The following is a 17,091-nucleotide window of genomic DNA, read 5'->3' on the forward strand; positions in this document are numbered from 1 at the left end:
ATATATATATATATATATATATATATATATATATATATATATATATATATATATATATATATATATATATATATATATATATATATATATATATATATATATATATATATATATATATATATATATATATATATATATATATATATATATATATATATATATATATATATATATATATATATATATATATATATATATATATATATATATATATATATATATATATATATATATATATATATATATATATATATATATATATATATATATATATATATATATATATATATATATATATATATATATATATATATATATATATATATATATATATATATATATATATATATATATATATATATATATATATATATATATATATATATATATATATATATATATATATATATATATATATATATATATATATATATATATATATATATATATATATATATATATATATATATATATATATATATATATATATATATATATATATATATATATATATATATATATATATATATATATATATATATATATATATATATATATATATATATATATATATATATATATATATATATATATATATATATATATATATATATATATATATATATATATATATATATGACACTGACAATACTAACAGCAGTAGGAACAAACACAGGACCTTTAAACATTGCCACAAGATACCTCCCCCCAAGAAGACCATTCTAACCAGTAACAGATTTCCACAAGATAGCCTCTGAAACACACCCAACATATATAATAGGCGACTTGAATGCCCCTGACCCAGCAATAGACAAACGATATAGCAATAATGTCGGCATAGCATTAAACATGCTCATAGACAACAATAACCTCATTCACCTAAGCCCAGATTTCTGAACATTTGAATCATACAACATACAACATACAACACACAGAAACACATTTTCATAACCATCACACCTCACTCAATACGTCAACCAACATCAACAACATTCCTAGTTAAGAAAGCCAACTGGGAAGGATTCCACAGCAACACAATATTCGTAATAAATAACATTAACATCGACCCACATATGACACAACACACAATAGGCACATCCATACAACACTGTACAAAGGCAATAACAACAAGTTAAAGAACTGCAATGGCGGGCAAACACACTACGTGTAAGAAAACAGCTTAAAACATGGATGGACACATACAAACTACACAGCCTACAAAACCATCAAACAAAACATTATAAACGAATGTGTAAAGCAAAGTCAAAAGAAGTGGCAAAATAGGGTTAAAAAAGAAAAAAAAACACTTTACAATCAACTACAAAAAAAAAAAAAGGCTAAATATAAAACCATTAAAGGGAAACAAAACCAACACAAAGTTGCATTCATTAGACGACAACAACAACAAAAAAATATAAATAGAAGAAAAATAAAAAAAAATATTTAGGGACACCTGAAGCATCTTTTTTTTTTTATAAGAATATGCCTTAGAAAGAATCTCCAATATGATCAAGACACAAAAATTCTAGTTAACAGCTACATCATAAACAACAAAGTTCACATACTGCCCTCACACAAATGTAATCCTGACGATCTAAATAATGATAACTTTTACACAACAAATATCACAACACAAGAAATAAAGCAAACAATAAAACAACTAAAAAACAACACTCCTGGAGGAATAAAAAATAAATAAAACCATTCTACAGAAATTGCCAGACAACACAATCGAAATATTCACCATCCTACTGAACACTGTTCCTTCCATGGGATGCTTCCCACAACCATTCAAACATGCTAAAATGATACTTATCCCCAAACAGAATAAACCAACCACAGATGCAATCAATTATTGACAAATACCACTACTAGAAATTCCAGGAAAAGTTTTTTGGGGAAAATTATCAATGACAACAAGAACATTCCTGGAAGCCAATAAACTCATTCCAGACGCCCAACACGGATTTAGAAAAGCAAGATGAAACGATAATGCTAGCGCAATAACAGTAGAAATAATTTCAAAAGCCTTATCAGGCAAAAAACAATGCTGCATTGTTCTCAGGGACGTCTCCTAAGCTTTTGACAAGGTATGGATAAGCGGACTAAAATTCAAAATCAACCAAATAAATGTACCCAAAACACTCAACAAACTTCTCTGCAGTTTCCTAGACAACAGATCAGCATCCATATCACTCAATAAACAGAAGTGACCACCTTTTAAACTACACAGTGGAGTACCAAAAGGGAGTAGTATTTCACGCACACTGTACACTATATACACATACGACATTCCAGCTCCTCGTACAAACAGAACATACATTCAGATATCACACAAATACTGGTAAATAAAAAAAAAAATATCGCAAAGATAACAGAAAAAAAATAATAAAGTTTCAATAGCTACGTAAAAAAAAAAAAAAATCAAAACAAACACAAAAATTTACATTACTGTATGATAGCAGCGTGAAAGAGAAGAGTGAATGATTGTTCGGTTACCTTGTTTCACGTGTGAATGATGGATGCCCTTTGCCTGTAGAGAGGTAATGATTGTCTGCCTTTTCTCGGGCTGTATACGTGGCGTGAATGAAAGGTTACTTGGTTTAGGAAAACTTGAGCACGGCCAGTGTGCCTCCACCACGCACAGCTCCCTGTACTCGCACCTACTGCACCTTGTTGTCTAGCAAGAGTATACACGTTGCTCGTTGCCATTGTGTTTCCTTGTTCCTCGGCGATGATGGTGTCAACACTTACATCTACGTACCAAACATGGCGCAGTGAGTAGGATCGCCGAGTGAAGGATTGTGGAACCTAAAAGTGACTGACAGTGACGCTGTATTGTGTGCGCATTTGTTTGCTGTTCTCACGCCGAGAAGATGGAGCAGGAATTAGAACGGCTGACCACCCTTCTTGCGACGCAAATGGAGCTGACACAGCAACAAGAAGCACAGCAGCGGGAGCGGGATGAGGCACACCAACAGGAAATGCGCGCCCTGTTATCGGGGTTAACTGGTGTTCCGCCCTCTCACAGTACACGAGACGGTGAACCAGTGCAGAAAACTAAGCTGCATAACAGTGTGGTGACTCCTCCTTACCTCACATGGTCTGCTTCGCTGAGGGAGTTTGATGCGTGGCGGCACAAATTTGAAGGGTACGCTCGCCTGGCTAACATAACTACCCTCAAGCCCTCCGAGCAGCAAATTGCTTTACGTTCGCTTGTTGATGAGGAATGGACTCGCGCACTGAGGTATGGCCTGGACGTACAGCAAGATGCAGACTTGAAGACTGTTCTCGACGCTATGGAAGTGCATCTCAGGAATAGACGTAACGTTATACTGGATCGTCGAGAGTTCTACTTGAGAAGACAGGAAAGTGGTGAAAATTTTGACGAGTTTCTGTGCGCCATCAAGGAAATTGCTGCATTTTGTGGTTTCTGTGAGGAATGTATGGATAACAGACTACGTGACCGAATAGTTGTGGGTACAAGTGATGAGGTAGCATTACAACGTATGTTGGAAGAAAAAGACTTGTCTCTACAGAAAGCCATAGACATATGTCGGTCAACCGAAAATGCGGCGAAGAATAGTGCTGTGATTCGAGGATGTAGTGTGGGAGAGTATCGCAGTACAAGAAGAATGCGCGGTACGGACGCCCAGTTTCGGCGAATAGTGCAAGGCCTTCACGAGACTGTGACGAACTGTGTCATAAGTGTGGCAGAGGAACGCACACGGGTGACCAAAAGTGCAAAGCGGCTAATGTGGCTTGTAATAATTGCGGTAGAATAGGGCACTTCGCGGTTGTTTGTAAAGCTCGTTCCCGCACACCAGCGACTCGGCGCAAAGCGGCGCCACCACAGGACACCGGCACTCGTCACCGTAAACTCCATCGGGTCATTGCAGACGTCTACCAAGGTAAAGGAAGTTCACGACAGACTCCTCGGGTCAAGATTGTAACCACTCATCCTGGCGGACAAGGACGTATTTCCTGGACTCCTGACTCTGGCGCCGAGGCCACAGTCATGGGTTGGGACGTCGCCAAGGCTGCTGGGATCAAGCAGGCTTTGCTTGAAGCAGTGACGGGCGAAGTTTTATACGGCGCCGGCCAACAACAACTCGCTTGTTTGGGTAAGTTCACCTCTAATTTGGAATTAGGTGACAGGAAAACCTCCACAGAAGTGATTGTTGTTGACAAGCTGAAAGGGGCACTACTGAGTTGGTACGACTCAATAGCTTTAGGATTGTTACCACCTAACTTTCCTACTCAGATTCGAGCAGTTGAACACGGTACATGTCGTTCACATCAGCAGGAGTGTGTTACAGCAGCAGACCCACTACCCCAGTGGAGACATAACTACGAGCCTTCAGCGACGGAAAGAGCACAACATGCCGCAGCCATTATCCATGCTTTCCCGCAAGTTTTCGGTGCTTCACAGACCTTGAGGGAGATGGATGGAGACGCTATGCGTATTCAGCTGACTGAGGACGCTCGACCCTTCGCTGTGACTGCTGCCCGGACCATTCCGTTCAGCTGGAGAGATGATATCAAGACCCAGCTTGATGAACTTCTGGACCTGGACATTATTGTTAAGGTAAATCACCCTACAGATTGGTGTCATCCAATTGTACCTGTGCGAAAGAAATCAGGCGGAGTGAGATTATGTGTAGACTTCACAAGACTTAACAAGTATGTTCGCAGGCCAGCCTACCCTATACCATCCCCGCATGACGTCATTGCTTCGATGGGGACTGGATCGAGATGGTTCACTACGTGTGACGCAAAGATGGGTTACCACCAAATCAAGATAGCCGAGGCGGACCAAGATCTCACGACCTTTCTCACTCCGTGGGGACGCTTTAAGTTTAAGCGTGCACCCATGGGTTTGGTCTCGTCAGGCGACGAATATAATCGGCGCGGTGATGCAGCCCTGGGTGACATACCACAGACGATCAAGATAGTTGACGACATTCTGGCGTATGATGGTTCATATAAACAACATCTGGCGCATGTAATTGACATTGTTCAGCGCTGTGATAAAGCTGGAATAACTCTGAACAAACATAAGTTCAACTTTGCCCAGCCGCGTGTTGACTACTGTGGCTACTCTGTGTCACGCAGTGGGTATACTGTGGACGAGAAAAAAGTAGCTGCCATTGCCAACTTTCCCCGCCCACAAAACATTACCGATCTGAGATCATTCCTTGGTTTGTCTAACCAGTTAGGAAACTTTACTTCCAGCCTCGCCAAAGCTGCCCAACCGCTACGAGATCTGCTGAGGCCGCGTAATGTTTGGTGCTGGACTTCACAGCATGACATCGCGTTTGAGGAGGTGAAGGAGTTGCTGATGGCACCGCCCGTGCTCTCTCATTTCGACGCGTTACTCCCCACCATGCTGCAGACTGATGCATCCAAGACACAGGGAATGGGCTTCGCATTACTACAACTGCACGGTAAAGACTGGAAGCTGGTTCAATGTGGTTCACGGTTCTTATCAGATGTGGAAACACGGTATGCAGTGATAGAAATTGAGATGGCAGCCGTCCTATGGGCTGTAAGAAAATGTGGAGCTTTTTTGAAGGGTTTACCTCATTTCAGCATTGTTGTTGACCATCGACCTTTGGTACCTATTTTAAACTCAAAACTTCTCGGTGAGATAGAAAACCCTAGGTTGCAACGCATGCGTGAGAAATTAACAGCATACACCTTTACCACCAGTTGGCAGAAAGGCAAAGAACATAATATTCCTGATGCACTTTCCCCGTACAGGCACCTAACGAGGAGGATAAGGCTGCAAGTGATGACGAGGACCTGCTGCACGCTTTAGTCATCGCCTCTGTCAATGCTGTTACGCAGGAAGGAACCAGCCTCATGCCACTTCGAGATAAGACTTTGGAAAAGGTGCGTGCTTCTGCTGTAAGAGACCCTGAATATAGCGCATTGCGCACAGCTATACTAACAGGATTCCCTGAACATAAGCAAGAGCTTGTTGATGATTTGAGACCATATTGGAAGATACGCGACCAATTTGCAGTCGATGATGACCTCGTTGTTCATCCCCAAAGGCTTACGGCGAGAAACTTTGCAAAGGCTACACGACAGTCATCAAGGCATCGCCCGTACTAAGCGACGGGCCCGGCAAACCGTATACTGGCCAGGTATAGAACGTGACATAGCACAAGTTGTCTCCTCATGCCGAGAATGCCGAGCACTCCTACCGCGCCAAGCCAACGAGCCCCTCTGGCAGCACGACGACCCACCAACTCGCGTGTTTGAGTCGGTCTCGGCAGACTATTTTCACTTGGCTGGTCGCACATTTCTTGTATACATAGACAGGAAATCTGGTTGGCCTTGTGTATCATCCTGTCCACGATCTGCTAATGCTCACCATCTTACTTGTGAGTTGAGGAATTTTTTTGCAGCCACAGGTGTTCCACGGGTGTTGATGAGTGATGGTGGACCTCAGTTTGCGTCTTCTACTCTTCGACGCTTCCTGGCTCGGTGGGGGGTAGAGCACAGGATCACTTCGCCGTACAACGCCCGTGCAAATGGTCATGCAGAAGCGGCCAGTCCCCGCCAAATGTTGTGGGGGAAAACATTCCCCCAGTGGATCAGCCAGAACCAAGGAAACTACTGGCTGACCAGCATCTATCAGCTTCCCCGCCTCTTCGTCGCAGCACTCGGCACCGCAGAGAACCCGACCGATTAGCAGTTTGCTGGGGTACGCCTACCTACGCAGACGAGGAAGAAGACGACCGTGATGTTCCGGACAACCCTGTCATCTCAGGGGAGGTGTATGATAGCAGCGTGAAAGAGAAGAGTGAATGATTGTTCGGTTACCTTGTTTCACGTGTGAATGATGCCCTTTGCCTGTAGAGAGGTAATGATTGTCTGCCTTCCCTCGGGCTGTATACTTGCGGTTACTTGGTTTAGGAAAACTTGAGCACGGCAAGTGTGCCTCCACCACGCACAGCTCCCTGTACTCACACCTGCTGCACCTTGTTGTCTAGCAAAAGTATACACGTTGCTCGTTGCCATTGTGTTTCCCTGTTCCTCGGCGATGATGGTGTCAACACATCTACGTACCAAACAATTACTACCAATAACAATAAAAAAAATGGAACCAGTCATCCTAGAGGGCAACATTATTCAATACACAAAAGAAGCCAAAATACTGGGGCACATTCTAGGCACTACTGGATACCGGAAACGACAGACAAAACAAATAAAGGACAAATAATGTTACACACCATCAAAAGATTCAACTCACTCGAGACAAACATCACACTACTCCTGGTAATAGCGTGTGAGCTCCCAATACTTACTTCCCAGCTTATACTCTAAATGCACTATCAAAATCATAAATACCCTTACACCAAAAACACAGAAGACCTACACACTCGCTAAAGGAGAACAAGTCAATGTAACACTTCACACAAGAGGGAATCATATAAAACACAAAATGATAAATATCCTCAGAGACACCACAGTCATATACAAACACAATACATGAACATGAACAAGCAGCAGAACACACTTGGTTTAAGAAGCCAATTACTAAAATATCACCACAAGCACCGACACCTCTATACACAAGTTAAATAAAAAGAAAAGAAAAAAAAGGGGAAAAAATATATTATTATAACTATTAGCTCTTGTATAAGAAGAAATAATAATAATAACAATAATTACACTTAATCCCAAAAATAATGCAATAGTATAACATCAATCAACAGGACGGCTACTCTTTTTCTACCACTTCCTTCATATCTTTACACAATCTTCATCTTTTACTCTTCGAATTCTTCTTTCAGCCCCACTGTCCTCCCCACCCCCAGATGGGTAGAAAGCACACTCGTTCTCTCTGAACCTTGTTGCCACTAGAACGTATCCGCGCCGCTCAAAAATAGGTGTTTTCGGTAAATTACTCAGTGACTCGTGTTTTTTAGAGGATTATCCTTTGCCACCGACCATCGCTGTCCCCTGTGTGCGTGAGTAATTAAACAAAACTTTTCCTTTCATCCTCATATATATAGTGTCTGTTTCCTGGATTTGTTTTTGCGTCTTGATTAGTGCCACTTAAAAGCCGGAGCACTGTTACCAAGATGGCTGTTCCACGCCCACCTGACTGTACTGTAAGATATAAGATAAAAACTCCTACCCTCCCAGTCGATCTCGGCAACATGCTTTTTCATATGTACCCAAGTAAACATACAAAAGCTTTAAGTCTGGTCCTTATATTATCGTTTGTTTAGCCAGCGATAAAGACCGTGTCGCACATACCACCCCCTCAAGCAACAGTTAACCTTAAAATATCGGCTTCGAGTTTCTCGAAGCCTAGGAGCAAATATCAGCCGGAATCCTCCTTGCCCGCAGGATGAACGACTAATAATAATAATGTAAAGATTGATGAGCTGATAATTATTCAAAAAGCCGGAATGCTAAAGATAAAATTTTGTACACGCCATGAAGCAAACACCATCAATTACAGAGGTATAAAATTGTTCACCCAAATCATAACATCACATAACACAAACAAAGAAGAATACCATCCAGGCTCAAGTACTTTTTGTGGGCAACCTCTATCATGTATAACACGAGAACAGGCTGTGTTAAACAAAGGTTTAGAAGATTTAGATTGAAAAAAAAAAAAAGAGGAATGTACGCCTCCATGATAGGCACTATCACCTCCGTTATGCGTTCTGACACGAAAACGGTAATTATTCTCGGGAAAAATCAGCATAATACCTCCCTAGGGGATCCTGAGGAGGAATTGGAACAATAGAGCTAGATGCAAAAATAAAATTGTGATCGGAGGAGCCCAACGGAAAAGATAGGGTAACAGCATAAACAGAAGGATTAAAGGTAAGGAAAAGATCAAGAATGTTGAGAGTTTAGAACATTTTAAAAAAACCGCTGCCAGCCAGACACTATCACCTCTGATATGCGTTCAGTATACAGAAATGGGTCTCTGACACAAACACAGCAATCATTCAAGGGAAAATCATCATAATAATTGTTCAGGTCCCCTGTACTGGCAAAGGCAAAACGCCAGAGACACCTCTGCTTAGAGAGATCCTGAGGAGGAATAGGAAAAATCGCACAAGATACAAATATGAGATTGTTATCGGTGGAGCCCAACAGAGAAAAGAGGGTATGAACATGAGCAGAAGGATGAGAGGTAAGGAAAAAATTAAGAATGTTGGGCATGTCTCCAAGTCGGTTAGGAATACGAGTAGAGTATTGCATCAGTTGCTATAAGTCATGGAGGATAACAAAGTAGAAGACTAGCTCACCATGAAGGTCAGTGAAGGGAGAGGAAAGCCAAAGCTGGTGATGAACATTGAAATATCCAAGGATAGAGATCTCCATGAATGAATAGAGGGACAAAATGTGTTCTACTTTAGAAGTTAAATGGTCAAAGAATTTACCATAGTCAGAGAAGATAGGAAAGAAATAGATAGCAGAGAGAAATTTACTTAGAGAGTAAGTCAAAATCAGATGGTAGAAACTCGGATAAAAAAAAAAAAAAAAAAAAAACGTGGGCACGAGAATAAGTCAAACTGTTAGGGACATAAACGCAACATTCAGCTTCGGAACGAAAATGAGAATAGAGAAAGTAGGAGGGAACAGAGATGGGACTACTGTCAGTTTACTCAGACAGCTGTGTTTCGGTGAGATAAAATAAAGTTTAGTAGAGGAGAAGTGGTGTTCCAGATTGAAAATTAGATCCAAGATCGCAAATGTTGCAGAAGTTATTGAGGAAAAGTTTAAGTTGTCAAGACATTTTGGGTCGACACTGAGAGAGCAGTCCAACGAGGGGATATATATAGTCCGCTAACCAGAACGGGACTCAAGGTTGGTTTTTGAGTAGCTATTTTTTTTTTCTTTTTAAGTGAAGGGTGTGTGTGTAGTGTGTACATGTAGTTTTGTGTGAAGGAGGAGAGTTGTCTTTAGAAAGCTTTGGAGAGGAAACTCTGGTGGAGGTCCATAGCAATTATGGCGTGGAAATCTTTTTATCAAAGCTGGGTAGAGGGGCGAATGGCTAATTGAAAAATGTAGTAACTGGTCTCTTCCAAGGAAGCACTAACCTATTTATATATGAAACTAGAGAATGAAATATTTTCCAGGCATTTTTTTCAAACAAGGTTTCATGAATCTGGTGTATCAATAGATTACTTTCTAGTATTAAAACGTTTTGCTAAAGACTGTCAGTTTAAAGCGGTGGCTGCTGTGGAGGCAAATCAGAGATGCATTCATCAATGGGATAGTTTACTTGAAAATAAAAACACTAGACCTGGGAGGCGGTGGCGTAGTGAATAAGGTGGTGAGCGTGTTATCAGGCAGACGTCCACGTGTAGGTTCGAATTCCACTACATACTGCTTCGAAGCTATGCCAATTCTAGAGGAATATAAAGTTACATGTCACCATGATACCTAGGTTCTAGGTGGTTACATCGAAGATGCGCTTGGGTGGCGATATGGGCCCTAATATGGGTACCACTATAAATAAAATTGCCTGTGCCACTAATGGGCGAAAGCTTAACAGTGCTTCCCACATATCATTTTCAGTATGCCTAAAAAAAAAAATAATAAATAAAAAAAAAACTTCAAGCTGAGAAAAAGCTATATGAAATTAACAATATTCTGAATACTTCAGAGTGATAAAGAGTACCTAGCTTTCAAAAAAATATTGATGAAATCCTTGAAAAAGGTAATATGAAGGATACCTTTTCTTTAGGTAATATAACAGTGTGCGGTGAATCTGAAGATCATGAAGGAAATCTGAAACACTTTATGGATGTTGCCAATAAGTATAACCTGACCCTAAATCATGACAAATATGACTTTTGCCTTCGCTCTATAAATCTACTTGGATATTCAAACAAAGGATGGAAAAATCAGATTTTACTCATAATGCCTTGATTTACTTAAAAAGTTTCACTACTAAAAGACACTGTTTCACTACGGAAAGTAGTGAGAAAGCTTGCTCACTATTCCCAATTGATACCTCAGGTTTCAGAAAAGATAGTCTATATCTCATGTTGATGGCTTTCCCTTATCTACGGCACCACCAAAGTTTTTTGACGCCTAAAACTCCATTCACTGTAGAAAGAAATACTTTGGACCATGCTATCCTAACTAAAAAATGATCGTCCAGTGACTTCCTTCTCTCGGACTCTCTCAAACAATAAACAGAACCACTCATCATTAGAAAAGGAAGATGTCATTGTTGAAGGTCTGAGAAAGTGGTGGCAATATCTTATTGGACACCATATATGACTCATCACAAATCAATGCAGTGAAGTATTTACGTTGAGCTTTAAGTCAATTGACAATATTAACAATGATTGACAAAATAGGAAATTGTCATATTGAACTCTCTTTTTATAATTATGATATTATATAACAACCAAGTACAAAGAACATATCTACGGATGCATTCTTATATGTGTGGCTCTTCTAGTACTAACAGATTAAGAAAATTACACAAGAACCTACATCACCTTGGAGTATCATGAATGGGTAATATTGTCAGAATTCGAAATCTGCCTTATTCTGTGGAAGAAGTGAAGAACGTGAATACTACGTGCTCCGAGCTGAAACTTCAATTTTTCAAGACTTAATCAGGATCATTCATTAAAGCAAAATAACCTTATGAGAGACTCAACATGGATTTTAAATGTCCTCTTCCATCCCACTCAAGAAATAGTTACATACTTACTTTTATAGTCAAATTCTCAAGGTTCCCTTTTGCATTTCCTAGTTACATGACTCCTGGTACAGTGAACTGATGCAGCTGTTTTCTATATAGACTTGATATGCCGGCATATATTCACTGAATGCGACAGAGAAACATCTTTAATGTCTGATGAGCTAAAAGAATTCATGTTTAACACCATACAATTATCGTATAACACCATACAATTCAAGATGGGTCAGGTTAAAAGGTATAATGGAATCAAGTGGAAGACTATGATGCTGGCCCTAAAAACTCGGAAACAAGATGTCTCTGTTGGAAACGGTTGTTCCTGATGCACTCCATTCTATTAGATCATATACATATTACACACAACATGAGCGTGTCTTTCAACATTATAAGCGTTCCACATCTGGATAGACAGTACAAATAGCCTGCTTGTAAGGTTCCTGTCCCCTCAAGTCAAGTACGTCAAAAGAAGAGATACGCTGGTTGATAAGATTGAGATTGTGTAAAGATAATAATGATAATGTGTCAGCAAACTACGGCCTGCTAGCCTCCTGCGGCCCACCAGACGATCTCATACGGTCCGACAAATGTTAGCAAATTTGAAAGAGAAAGTCAATAAACAACGCCAAATAATGTTGTGAGCATTAGCTTTTCTTCCCGCAGGTGTACACATGCGTGAGAGACCGGCTTTTTTCTATAAAAGCCTTTTACTTTGTATCTTAAATATTTAAAATTTGGGTTAATGTAATATGCTGTCCTATAAGATTGTGATTTTTGTTTTGTTTTGTTTTTTGCTCAGCACTGAAGTTTGCCCACTTTTGCAATAAATAGTGCTCTGCTCTCTCTCTCTCTCTCTCTCTCTCTCTCTCTCTCTATCATATTGGGTTTAAGCTTGAAAAAATCATGTCTAGGAAAGAAATGGGAAGAAACTGGTTTTCAAACAGAGTGGTTGTATATGATCTAATAGAACGGTCACAGCGGTCTTGAAGTCAGGGGTGATTCAAAAGGAAGCTTTAAACGAAGATTAGATGGATGGGGATGATAGATGGAATTATATAGCTTTAATCACACAGGGACTGCCACTTGTAGGCACGGCGGACTCTTGCAGCTTCCGCCTTTTCTTATGTTCTTTTATTTTTTTTTAATCTTTTCCCACATACTCCAAAGATATATAACACGGTAGTTCTTGAATTTCTCATATATACCCATCAGTACAATTTTCTCATTAATTCCAAATAGTTGAGAACCATGATATATCTCTCCTTAGTCTAAAACATCTTGTTATAATGATTTTTGTGGTGACTGGTCATAGAAAACCCAGGAACACAAACTTTGCTGTCATTTAAGATAGACGGTATATGCTTCAGCAGTTAAGAACACATTATTTTTTTATATTCCTTCATTCCCTTAGACGATATAAAAAAAAACCATATTAATAATATATATAAGCAAATAAATAAATTATCGAATATAAAAATTGTAATGAATGATTTTGCATGGTCTTTTTGGTATTTGGAATTCTCAATAACATCTAATGACTCACTCGTGGTTTGTTTCACTGATCATAATCAGCATTAGAGGGTCGAGCAAAGGCAATTCTTTCTCTGACATTTGTTGATGATTAACCGTGACTCTAAGAACTGAGGACAAATCCTAGTAGTAGTAGTAGTAGTAGTAGTAGTAGTAGTAGTAGTAGTAGTAGTAGTAGTAGCAGTAGTAGTAGCAGTAGAAGAAGCAGTAGAAGCAGTAGAAGCAGTAGCAGCAGCAGCACCAGCAGTAGTAGTAGTAGTACTAGAAATAGTAGTAGTAATAGCAATATTAATAGTAGTAGTAGTATGTTTTTGTTGTTGTTGTTCCTGTTTTTGTTGTAACAGCGGCAATGGCACAAGTATTACGAACAGTGTCCCAGTGTGGTAAGTGAGCGCGGGATACAGAGGTGTTACATGCAGTGGCAGGCAAAAAGCAGAGATAAGAGAGGCCTTGACTCAGGCTGGGGGGGGAGGGGAGGATCTCGCTGCCGCCCATCCCTGCCCTTGTGGCATGAAGTGTCCCACCATGACGAGACGGGAAGTAAAGACCTGCCCTGCCAGACGCACGAATCATTCGCTCCACAAAGCGACGTGGACGGTTTAGTTGCGCCCAACACCAACAACAATAATGATGATGATACTACTACTACTACTACTACTACTAATAATAATAATAATAATAATAATAATAATAGTAATAATAATAATGATAATAATAACAACAATAATAATAGTAATAATAATAATAATAATAATAATAATAATAATAATAATAATAATAATAATAATAGCTGTAGTGGTAGTAGTAGTAGTAGTAATAACGATAGATAATAAAGAACATAGCAGCAACACCAAGGTGAGTAATACTGATGATAATATTTAAAATAATCAACAATACTAAACCTTTTATCATTATCATTCATGCTAATATCAATTCTACTTACTTAGCTCTAAATAACATTTTCATCATTAACGTTGCCTTTATAATAATAATAATAATAATAATAATAATAATAATAAAATTATAATAATAAGTATATACTTTATTTCGTCAATTTGTAATGATACATACAAATTGAAACAATTGTGGATCCAAATCATTCAAAGTTACAGTTATAACACACATACAGTATAACACACAATAAAATATCTGTGACAAGGTAAGCTCCAGGACTAAAACTATATTCTAACTATAAATTCTAACTATAAATTCTAACTCTCTCTCTCTCTCTCTCTCTCTCTCTCTCTCTCTCTCTCTCTCTACTCACCCAAAACTGTTTCAGCCTTCAGCTCATCTGCTTCCCTTACATAACACCACACACACGCATCCACACCAGTGTAGTATTGAAGACAACTTGCAGCCTGTGTCAAATTATCCAACCTACTGTCAGTGCATACCAAGAAAACTGTGTATGAGTCAGCGTTCCCAGTTATCGTACACACCCGTGACAAATTATCGTATTTTAAGATAGATTATCGTACATAAACACTCTCCTGTCTACTTGGGGTCACTTCAACAAAATATTATGCTCTCATCATCCACGGCACTGCGTTTATTTCTTTTCTGTGAAGTGTGACACGGTAAACAACGGCAGCTCATCCAAAGATCCCTCTGAAAACTTCAGACCTCCCGACGCCTCACTTATCCCAATCTTCCAACAATACAGGAACTGATAGTGTAGTGCGTCCCCCCACCTCCTCATTCTATCCCTCCTCCTGACACTTGCCAACCCCATCTCTCTCTCTCTCTCTCTCTCTCTCTCTCTCTCTCTCTCTCTCTCTCTCTCTCTCTCTCTCTCTCTATATATATATATATATATATATATATATATATATATATATATATATATATGAAAAGCGTAAATTGTTGTACAAATTTGCAGATTATCGTATCATTATTTTTTATCTTGTAATATGCTTAATCATCGCAAATGTACGATAATTATCGTACGTCTGGGAACGCTAGTTCACTATGTGTGTGTGTGTGTGTGTGTGTGTGTGTGTGCTCGCGCCAGCTTGCTTTCTGCTAGACGTATGCATGTTATTATTGACGGTCGTCTGCTGGTGACCCAGCCAGTCTTTCCCATTACGGAGCAAGGTCAGAGTTCATGGACAAATCTTCAGGTAGAATTGAGACCACACTACACTACATAGCTGCACAACGAGGCCTCAACTCCTCGAATTACATCTTGTACTTGCTGTTAGGTGAACAGGGGCCACGCTGCATATTTTATTAATTAACAATCACACGCTCTCTCTCTCTCTCTCTCTCTCTCTCTCTCTCTCTCTCTCTCTCTTATTGCCTTCCTCCACTCCTATGAAACTTTCTGCCACCAAACAAGTTTACACATCAGGAACATCCACTCTACCACTGTTTCCTCTATACAGTACTTAAATATTTATGGAGTTGTTCCATCAGTACCTACAGTTTTACAAGATCATAACCAAAATATTTTCTCTACTTTTGCTCTCACAATGTCTTTCTGCACACAAGCTCACTTTCTACACCTGCTCCCACACCCATACTTGATACAGTACTTAGCTTCCTCAGTGGTGTTCGGACTCTCATTCCTTAAAAAAATGTAGATGATTCTTCCATACTCGTGTCCAGCCACTTCTACTTCACCATCTACAAGCCTACCATGTTATCTCTCTCTCTCTCTCTCTCTCTCTCTCTCTCTCTCTCTTTGAAATAACACATTTCCCCTTGCCAAAAATCATGTGGCATTTTACCATCAAAGGATTTGCTGAGAGGGGAGGGGTTGAACCCCCACCCCCTAGATTTGCCTCTGCTATCACTTCAAAAGTTGTTTTAATCAGTCTGATTTACATGATTTGGATAATAAGTTTTGGTTGGGTATATTACTTATAACCAAATACATACGATGTGACAGAAAAAAAAAAAAAAAAAAAATATATATATATATATATATATATATATATATATATATATATATATATATATATATATAACCAACCACTTGGAATGGATCTCTTATATGATGACTAATAAACTTAATAAGCACATTTCAGAAATAAGGTAAAATTGTTTGAAACACCTTTCAAGGCATGGCACACAAGAGAAGGAAATTTTCTGATGTCTTATTTGTGATAACGATACCTGCTCTTGATTTAACAATTCTCCATGTTCGAAACCTAAAATTGGTTTCAGGCATTTTAGTCCAGCATACTTACAAATGTGATAAATAAAATTACACGTGAATGTATAGCTACATATATTATACAGGCAGAAAGAATGCAGATTGGTTTGCTAAAGCTCGGGTGCAGAAGTAGGTATTATTGTGCACAAAAGATTCAAACTAAATAACTGAGGTGATGTGTCATTCATGACCACCAAACTCCACACAAAACGCTATTACATTGAGACTTCTTGTGGAGTGGAACTCTTAATACTGTGACTATGAACATAATGAGTAGGCTACACATAAGATATAAAGTAAGAGTGTTTGAAACATACCCTCAAAGTATGACACACGAGAGAAGTAAATCTTTTGATATCTGCGTGTTAACAGTCGTGCTTGTGATGGCGGTACCTGTTTCGTACGCGTGAGAAACGACGCGATCTATAGAAAACTAGCAAGAGTGACTATTGTATTACCTGTCACGTATCCACAGAATTCCTCCCCAGTAGTCTACCACAGGAGATACGTCTACCCCAAAGTTAAGAACCCTTCATTTAGTTATAGATATGTGTACATTCCATAATCAAGAGAGAGAGAGAGAGAGAGAGAGAGAGAGAGAGAGAGAGAGAGAGAGAGAGAGAGAGAGAGAGAGAGAGAGAGAGAGAGAGAGAGAGAGAGAGAGCGTGTGTGATTGTTAATAGAATATTATCATTAA

General features: G+C 39.0%; 1 protein-coding gene across 2 annotated transcripts in view; it reads right to left on the minus strand.

Annotated features, from left to right (window-relative positions):
• LOC123507119 (probable E3 ubiquitin-protein ligase XBOS36) overlaps positions 1 to 14,933 on the minus strand; it is a 49,855-nt gene extending 34,922 nt beyond the window's left edge. The window contains exon 1 of one of the 2 annotated variants that reach the window (XM_045259703.1): positions 14,502 to 14,933. The gene's annotated coding sequence lies outside the window, so the exon portion shown is untranslated. Of the gene's footprint in view, positions 1 to 11,719; positions 12,570 to 14,501 lie in introns of those variants that run through there. The other variant, XM_045259722.1, reaches the window with a different exon arrangement.
• Between the last annotated feature and the right edge of the window lie 2,158 nt (positions 14,934 to 17,091).

This window comes from Portunus trituberculatus, chromosome 2, assembly GCF_017591435.1.
Source record: "Portunus trituberculatus isolate SZX2019 chromosome 2, ASM1759143v1, whole genome shotgun sequence".
NCBI lineage: Eukaryota > Metazoa > Arthropoda > Malacostraca > Decapoda > Portunidae > Portunus > Portunus trituberculatus.